Genomic DNA, 9,008 nt, shown 5'->3' on the forward strand with positions numbered 1-9,008 from the left:
GCCCCCAGCAGCTCTACCCATCCCCCACGAAACCCTAGGATGAGGAACACAGGAATACTCCAGTCTCATGGGGAACCAAGGGGGGAATCTTACACTGTATCCCAGATTGGCCTCAAACCTGTCCTCTACCTGCCTCAGCCTCCTGAGTGCTGGCAGGACAGGCAAGCACCACCATCTCCAGCTTCTCATCTCTATTTTTAATTTCTCTGCCTCTCCACTCTGTCTTCCTAGCTCCTCCCTCCCCCTGGTCCTCCCACCTTTCTCCTGCAGCGTGTGTGTGTGTGTGTGTGTGTGTGTGTGTGTGTGTGTGTGTGTGTGTGATGTGTGTGTGTGTGTGTGTGTGTGTGTGTGTGTATGGGTGGGGGTGTCTCACCCTTAACTGAGGCACCAGTCATGAGCCAAACAAACAGGGAGAATTCTGTGGCTGCTTTGGTTAAGATGACAGTGACTCTCACCCTCGTCTCTCTGTCCCTGACACTCGTCACCATGACAGGCTCACGGTGCCTGCTGTGCATGGTGGTGGCGGCAGGATTTGCCTCGACCCTTAGAGCGGAGGTGGCTGTGCCCATTCTGCAGGTCAACAAACCGAGGCCCAAAGAGGCGGAACGGACTCATCAGGACGAGGATGAACATGGTATGGAAGTTGGGTAGGAGGCGTACTCGCAGCCACTGGCCTTGGACTCAGGGAAGGTGGAAGGGAATAAAGATGGCTTTGAGGCAGTGGGAGCCAATGGAATGGAAGATGGGAGGGACACACGCATCTGTCTGTGACCCAGGCAGCCACTTCCTGGGTCACCTTCCTATCAGCCTCCTGGGAACTTCCGCTTTCTCTGCACATGGTACACACAAGCCCAAAGTGACGCCACCTCCCCACGGGACAGAAAAGGACCCTTGGAGTCATCTAGCTTATGGCCCGCATTCCTCCATTCCTTACCCTAGGCTAGCCCAGCCTGCTGCCTCACGTTTCTGCCTAACAGTGCTGGGAAGTCAGGACGGCCCTTTCTTCCCTTCCTAGCCCCGAGAAATGGCTCAGAGACGGTCAGGGACTTGCCCAAGTCACCCAGCCTTGGAGCAAGAAAGCTCCGGTAGAATCCGGTTCTGACTGAGGCTGGGGTCAAGTTCTCCCCTTAGGGCACCACCCCCTCCCCTTTCCCTAGGTGCCTTTGGCTCCTCCCATGGGGCACTGAGTCCCTTTCCCAGCTGGAAATCAAGCCCTCTCTGTACCCATTGTCTGGGGCTTCCCTTACAGGAACTCAACAAGCTCTGAAAGAAGATTCTAGAAGCCCCCCACCCCCCTTCCACTCCAGAGACCTTCCAAGGTAAAAGAGCTTAATGTTGAAGGGGGATGACACCCCCCATCACTGCCCGACTCGGGGTGCTGTCGAATGTTTCATGCAGAAGGCAACCCAAAAGCTCAGCTGGTCTATGCCCCAGACCCCCCAAACCGCCTAAGGAGACGCAGGTGAAGTCAAGACCCAGGCTCAGGTGCGTGACCTCTACCACATGCCCACACCCTCTTCCGCTCGCCTCTGCACATCCATGCGCACACACACGCACACGCACACGCACACGAACACGTGCGCGCACACACGCGCGCACACACACATGCGCACGCAACACACGCACACACACATACGCACACACACGCATGCACATACACACACACACGCACGCACACACACATGCACACACGCGCACACACATACACACACACACACACGCACACACGTATGCGCATACACACACATACACACACACACTCAGGGCCCAGGTGCACGCTCCGGCTACCTGCACCCGCAGGCACCGCGTGTAAGGCCCCTCTGCACACACGCACAACAGATGCAACACATGCACGCGACTCGTGAGGAAAGTTAAATTCGGCTTCTCGGGGACACACCCATTTGCACACCTGAGCCTTGTGAGCACACAGGGCGTGTCCTGGGGGGGGCCTCTCCCGGTACTTCCCAGGACCTGGCTTTGGCACAAGCTCCACCTGGTGGACACTGTGTGTATATACCAACTGTGCTCCAACCATGCGCCCCCCCTTGACCTAGCAGAGCGTGCCGGGCAGGGCAGTCTCACAGCTGCCATGTAACATCTGGAAGGATATTTGGGGGATCTCCTACCCACTGAAGGGCTCCCCTCTCTCCTCTTCCCTTCCCTGGGCAGCAGTACCCAAAGATCTCAGGCAGGGAGGCACAGCTGGCTTCTCCAACATGGCCTCCTCTTCCCTGCTGTAAATCTGGGTTGAGTCCCGAACTGCATTTGGGGAAAAGCATGTGACATCATGACATGGGCTGAGAAGCAACCGCAGCTTAGGGTGGTGCTGAGCCGGAGCTGGCTTCAGACCCAAGTTCAAGGACAAGGTGAATCCCAGTCCCACCCCTTGCTGGCTGTGGAACCCAGGAAAGTGACTTCACATCCCTGGGCCCGTTACACATCTCCCACTGTCAGTGGGTCCAAGTTCCTAACGGGGCAGTTGGAAGAAACAGGAAGAATCACAAGGAAGCCACGCCCACCTCCCTGTCCCAGTGTCTCTCCATCCAGGGTGGCCTCCGGTGACCAAAACATAGGGCTGAAAACAGAGGGACCCGGCTGAAATCCAATTCAAGTCCTGGCTCAGCCACTTCTTAGGTGTGAGCTTGGACAAGTCACCTCACTTCCTGGAGACTCAGTTTCCCCATTTGCACAGTGGGAACTTCTTTTTGTTTTTTTTTGTTTTTTGTTTTTTGTTTTTTTTTTGAGACAGGGTTTCTCTGTGTAGCTTTGCGCCTTTCCTGGATCTCACTTGGTAGCCCAGGCTGGCCTTGAACTCACAGAGATCCGCCTGCCTCTGCCTCCCGAGTGCTGGGATTAAAGGCATGCACCACCACCGCCCGGCCAGTGGGAACTTCTTTATGCTCTGCTAAGGGAAATGTGTGCAGAGTCCAACACTAGCGAGCAGATGCTCTCAGAGCAGGCATTGTATGTAGCAGGCTTCCATGTGGGGAGCTCAGGGACCCTCGGGAGCCCAATCCAATAATTGACATGAATTATGATCTCAGATACTGCTCTAATCACTAACTAGCTCACCGGCTTCACAACCCCACGAGCACTGAACCCACTTCCCAGATGGGAACACTGAGGCACAGAGAGGATGTCACTGACCTGGGGGCTTTGGATGGAGATTGTGAATCCAGACAGGCCAGTCCAGAGCTGGCTGGCTTTCTCCATGTCCCTGTTCCTCACTGAACTGTCTCGGGGCACCCCAGAGGAGGTTCAGAAGTCTCCTCAGAGTCTGAAGTCATGACATGGACTAGGGTGCCTCACAACCAAGCTCTTCCTTCCAACCCCTGAGGAGGAGAAGCCATTCAATGCCCCCCCCCCAATGGCTGTCGGGTTGAGAGAGCCTCGGGGTGGTGGGTCATTTGCTGATCACCTGCTAAACGGCAAGGTGAAGGGAGAAGTTTACACAGGCAAGGGACGGCAGAGAAAAAGAGACCGGACCTGAGGAACGGTAGCTCTTCAGTCTATTTAAAAGGTGCACACTGGGCTGAGTCCGAGTTCGAATCCTGAAGCCATGGTTGCTTGCTGTGTGGTCTCTGCAGACACTCAACCTCTCTGGGCATCACCTTCTCCCTCCAGAGAACAGAACAGGCGGTTCGGCCTGCAGGGGAAGGCAATGTCACACTTCCTGTCCCTCCCTACTCACCCCTGCCCCCTCCTCTGCATTGGCCACCCTAACTGCAGATGAGCCCCAAGCTCACGCCTCGACTTCTAGAAACAGAGCTGGGCGAAATCTCGGGGCCAGGCAGATCCATAAGTGGGAAGTGGGGGGAAGCTTCCAGAAAGGGAGGCCCCGTGGGCTCTGCCATTCCTCAGGACATCATTGGGACAAACAGGAGAAGCCCATGGCTTCCCCGCGACCTCCCTGCAGCTGGATTCTGTCTGCCGTTACCATCTGGAACGCTAGCCACTTCTTCGGCAAACTGGTGCTTAACCCAAGAGACGCAAATGTCCCCAGAGTGGCCCTGTAACAAGATCACGTGGTGAGCTCCATGGAATCCCCTCGGGTGGGCAGTCACACAAGAGGACAGTCTAATGACCAATAAATCGGAACAGCGCTGCTCAGCCTCAGAAGGCCTTAGAGAGAGAGAGAAAACAATCGAAACAAAATGAAGGCCAGCAATGTGGCTCAGCGGGGAAGGGGTTTGCCGTCAACACAGAGGACCCGAGTTCAACCCCCAGAACTCATGTGGGAGAAGGAGAGAACCACCTCCCTCAAATTGTCCTCTTACCTCCACAGGCACCATGGCACACACGCACGTGACCCTCCTCCACATCTGGAGATAAAGAATAAAGAAATGGCTTGATGCTCACCACACTGGCCACGTGTTAAAGTTGACGACACTCTTCAAAGCCAACCAGAGTGCGAAGAAGAGGCCAGCCTGGGCTACAGAGTGAGTTCCAGGAAAGGCGCAAAGCTACACAGAGAAACCCTGTCTCAAAAAAAAAAAAACCAAAAAAAAAAAAAAAAAAAAAAAAGAGTGTGAAGAAACCGGAGCCTCCTATGGCTCGGCGGGTGAATTGGGTGCAAAGAAAGGCATCTTGGGGTCTGTCCCCCAAAATATGCGCGCAGTGTAATGTGGAATACCAAAAGTACCTCGGGGAGAAACAAGTCTATTTCAGGTTACAGGTTATAGTTCATCATTGAGGGAAGTCAGGGCAGGAAACCACTTGAAGCAGAAACCACCAGGATGCTGCTCACTGGCTCACGCCCAGGCTCACACTCAGGTAGCCTTCTCCTACAACCCCGGCCCACCTGGGTAGGCATGGCACCACCCACCGCGGGCGGGACCCTCCACCGTCAATTAGCACGCCGTACAATGCCCACAGATGTGGCGGCGGGCCAATCTGATGGAGGCAGGCCAATCTGATGGCGGCAGGCCAATCTGATGGAGGCAGTTCTTCATTCAGTTGCGTCTCCCTCTTCCTGTCAAGTTGGCAGCGGGAGCTACCTGGGAAAGCGTTTATGAAATCCCTGTCAGAGGAGAGAAGGGAGGCCAGAGACATCTGGGTGGGCAGTGAAGGGCAGGGTGGGCGTGGATGGGGCTTCCTTGGTGGCTCTTGAGAGCGGCTGGGTACATAGCGGGAACGACTCTGGCCATGGTGGCTCAACACGAGTGTCCTCTCCTGCCCCTTGTCTGTGGTTGCCGGTTGAGGGCTCGTCCCCCCTCAGTACCCCAGAAAGACACACCCCTGTCCCTTAGGGTCAGCTAAGGACAAGCGGATACCTGGTCACGATGCCCTGTCTCCTAAAGGCTTCACGCGAACATCTCTCTCACTCAGCTCACCCGCTGGCTGAAGCCAACCTCTGCCCAGCCCCAGAACAGCGAGGATCACTGATGTTGTGTCTGATGAGGGGCAGAGCAGAATACAATTCTGGTGTCTCCCCAGCTCTGTGTGTGTGTGTGTGTGTGTGTGTCTGTGTGTGTGTGTGTCTGTGTGGTGTGTCTGTGTGTCTGTGTCTGTCTGTGTAGTGTGTGTGTCTGTGTGTGTGTGTCTGTGTGGTGTGTCTGTTTGTGTGTCTGTGTGGTATGTCTCTGTGTGGTGTGTCTGTGTGGTGTGTGTGTCTGTGTGTGTGTGTGTGATGTGTGTGTGTGGTGTGTATGTGTGTGTCTGTGTCTGTGTGTGTGTGTCTGTGTGTGTCTGTGTCTGTGTGGTGTGTCTGTGTGTGTGTGTCTGTGTGGTATGTCTCTGTGTGGTGTGTGTGTCTCTGTGTGTATACATATGTGTGCACATGCACATACACTTGGAGTCCAGAGGAAGATGTCCGATGCCCCACTTCCTCCCTCTTGGCTTTATTTCATTGAGACTGAACCTGGAGCTAAACCAGCGGCCGGGAAGCCTCAGTGATCCTCCACTTCTGACCCCTGCAGTGCCAGATTTACAGATGTGCGCATGGCCACGCCCAGCTTTCTGTGGCGTCTGGGATCCGAACTCACACTGCAAATGCTCTTAGTGAGCCATCAGCCCTGCCCCGGGTTTCTTCGTCTTAACAGGAGCCGTGCGCAGACATTCTTAGGTAAGGAGTCTGTGGCCACCCCAGGAGTTCCAAAGACAGGGACAAAGGAACGGACAGAGATGTGGCCACACCTCCCCACCCCCTCAGAAAGAGGAGAGTCAGGACCACCAGTGACTCCTGGGGACAGGAGGGTCAGACCAGGATGCCAGCTGTCTCTCCACGAGGGGTGTCTAAATCTCAGCTCAGAGAGCAGGTGCACAAGAAATGGGGTCCCCCGCTTCTCAGCAAAACAACTCACACTGTGCCCCACACCTGGAGGGGGAAAGGCAATATCCTTGCCATCCAATGTCCCCAACTTACTCTGACCCTACTTCCAGTTCTCGAAGGCTTTCCCATGACTCCAGGGCAGGTGACTAAGCCGGGCTCTGGGGACCATACCACGCCTGCTCCCTAAAACTAGAAGGGGAGCCAGCTTCAGAACTAGTGCCTCTACCCGGCAAGACGTTCATTCATTACTTCAACCATCTCTATTCCTCTGTATCCCTTCTTCCTCCTTTTCTTCCTTCTTCCTTCATGCCCAGCCAGTGAGATATGAGTTGAGGCGGGTTGAGGCCCCCATGGGAAAGGTTTACTGTGGTTCGTATTTAGATGTGGTGCTCAGTGCCGAGGCACCCAGCTGAGGGGCATGACGTCAGGGAAGCAGGCTAATGTCACATAGATAAGGATCTCAGCAAATCTGGACCGACCATACCTGCTGCAGCTACAGGCGCCATAACCATGCTTTTTCATCGGCGATAAAACTGCACACGGGACAGAGTCCGGAAGAGCGCATTGCTTGTGACGTCATAGTGGTCAGCGTGAGGATGCTGCGATGTTCACGTGTGGAAAAAGCTGAGTGCTTTTTGTGGAGTCTGTCCTTGCTCTAATCTACGCTGCTGAGAGTGGGGGGGGTGGATATTACTTTGGATATTAAAGTATAAATTTGGAAGGCGATAAAATGGGGGAGAGGCTCGTGTCATAAAACTGCACGCCAAGTGGAATTTAACGATTTTTTTTCATTCCGTTCGTTGTGTGTGTGTGTGTGTGTGTGTGTGTGTGTGTGTGTGTGTGTGTTCACGCATGCAAGTCAGAGGACAACTTACAGAAGTCAATTCTTTCCTACTACCATATGGATCAAACTCAGGTTGTTAGACTTGGCGGCAAGCACTTTTACCTGCTGAACCATCTCACTGGCCCCAAAGTGGGTCTAAAGCCCCGCACACTATAACATTATGAACAATGTTCTGCCAAGTGTGACTTCATGAAGGATGGATTGAAGGTTTTGTTTTTTTTCTGAGACAGGGACTCACATAGCCCAGACTCGGCCCAAGCTCACTCTGCAGCTGAGGATGGCCTTGAACTCCTGACCCTCCCGCCTTGACTTCCTGAGTACTGGGATTATAAGAATGCCTGACCAGTCTCGGCTTGGAGTGAAGGTCTTAGCCCAGAACACAGCTTCCTTCCCAGGTCAGATCGGATCCCCCCCCTCCCCGCTCCCCAGAGAAAAGCCGGGCTGTGGGTGGGAGAGATTCTGGGTGCCGCCGCTCGCAGCATTCTGGGCTTGTCTGGCCTTCAACGTGCGATGTTGAGAGTTGGAGCGAGAAGCAGCAAGCTCAGAATGGCACGCGGGTGTGAAGCCGGCTGTCTTGCCAGCTTTTTGCCTGTATTTAAAACACATATGGGTGATATTTTTAAATAACTTTGCTATGTGGCTGCAAAACATTGCAGTTGCTACTTCATGGACGTGGGTTTTTATGCAAACCCGGGATGGAGAGGCTGGGTGTGTTGTCCCTCACAGGCTCTGTGGGAGAGCGGACTCAGCCGGCCCAGCTTGGGGCGGGCCGGGCCCCACCTGTGGGCTCAGGGGCTGTGGGTAAGAACTCGCGTCTTCTCTGGGGCACATCATCCCCGACTTCAACCTTGGAGTGGTAAAGAGGTACACCTCCCCCATCAGGCCTGGTCGGTTGGGTCATCCCAAGTCCTTGCCCCAGGGACTGGTCCAGGGGCAAGCACCTTTACCCAGTGAGCCATCCCCGCCAGCCCTCTTCTCATTCAATAGACCCTCATGTAGCCCAGGCTGGCCTTGAACTCATTATGTAGCCTAGGATAACCTTGAAGATGATCTTCCTGCCTCCACCTCCAGAGTCAGAGGTCTGTATCATAACACTCTTTCAGTCATGGGGATAAAGGTTGTTCCCATCCCAGGATCCCTCGGGTAAACAGACCCCAAGGGGCTGATCACGCAGCTCAGGTGCCAGGGTCCTGAGCTCTGACGTGCTCTGTGGCAAAGCAAGGTGATCAGAAGGCCCCTGAGGGACAGCGCTCTCAGACTCATCCCTGTGGGGCTCAGGAGAGGATGGGTGCAGATTGAACCTTAGATGTCCCTTAAGCTCGAGTGTTGAATGCCAGGTAGGTCCCCAGCAGGCCGATTTCAGAGGCCTCTGGGAAGGACAAGACCCTGAGGGCTCCAACTTCAACCTTGAGTTGGTTTAACCTGCTGATGGATGCGCAGCTTGCCAGGCCTTAGCGTGGGGCTGGGTTACATGGTCAAGCGCTCTCTGCCCTGGGGGGGTGGGCCCGGCCAGGAGGGGAGCCGCTCTTCATCATCATGCTCTCCACCACGATGGTCTTCCTCACCACAGACCCAGAAAAAAAAAAAAAAACGGGGCTCGAAAGCCAAAAGAAACCTTTTAAGTTGATTTCCTCAGGTTCCTTTGTCACAGTGACAGAAAAATGGCTGACACTAAAAAATCGGGACCGAGACCGGTGTTGCTCTCCCTCGGGAGACTTCTCTCAGAAGCCCAGCCCAGAACATTTTTTTCCCTCGAACCTCATTGGCCAGCACCGTGTCACATGTCCATTTCTGAATCAGTGATAGGGTTACTCCTGCCCTAAAGCAAGCATCTTGGAGCAAAAGCCACTGGGACCTTGAGCAGCTTGAGGGAAGAAGTGAAAAAGAGTGTTG

Source organism: Peromyscus maniculatus, chromosome 23 (genome assembly GCF_049852395.1).
Source record: "Peromyscus maniculatus bairdii isolate BWxNUB_F1_BW_parent chromosome 23, HU_Pman_BW_mat_3.1, whole genome shotgun sequence".
NCBI lineage: Eukaryota > Metazoa > Chordata > Mammalia > Rodentia > Cricetidae > Peromyscus > Peromyscus maniculatus.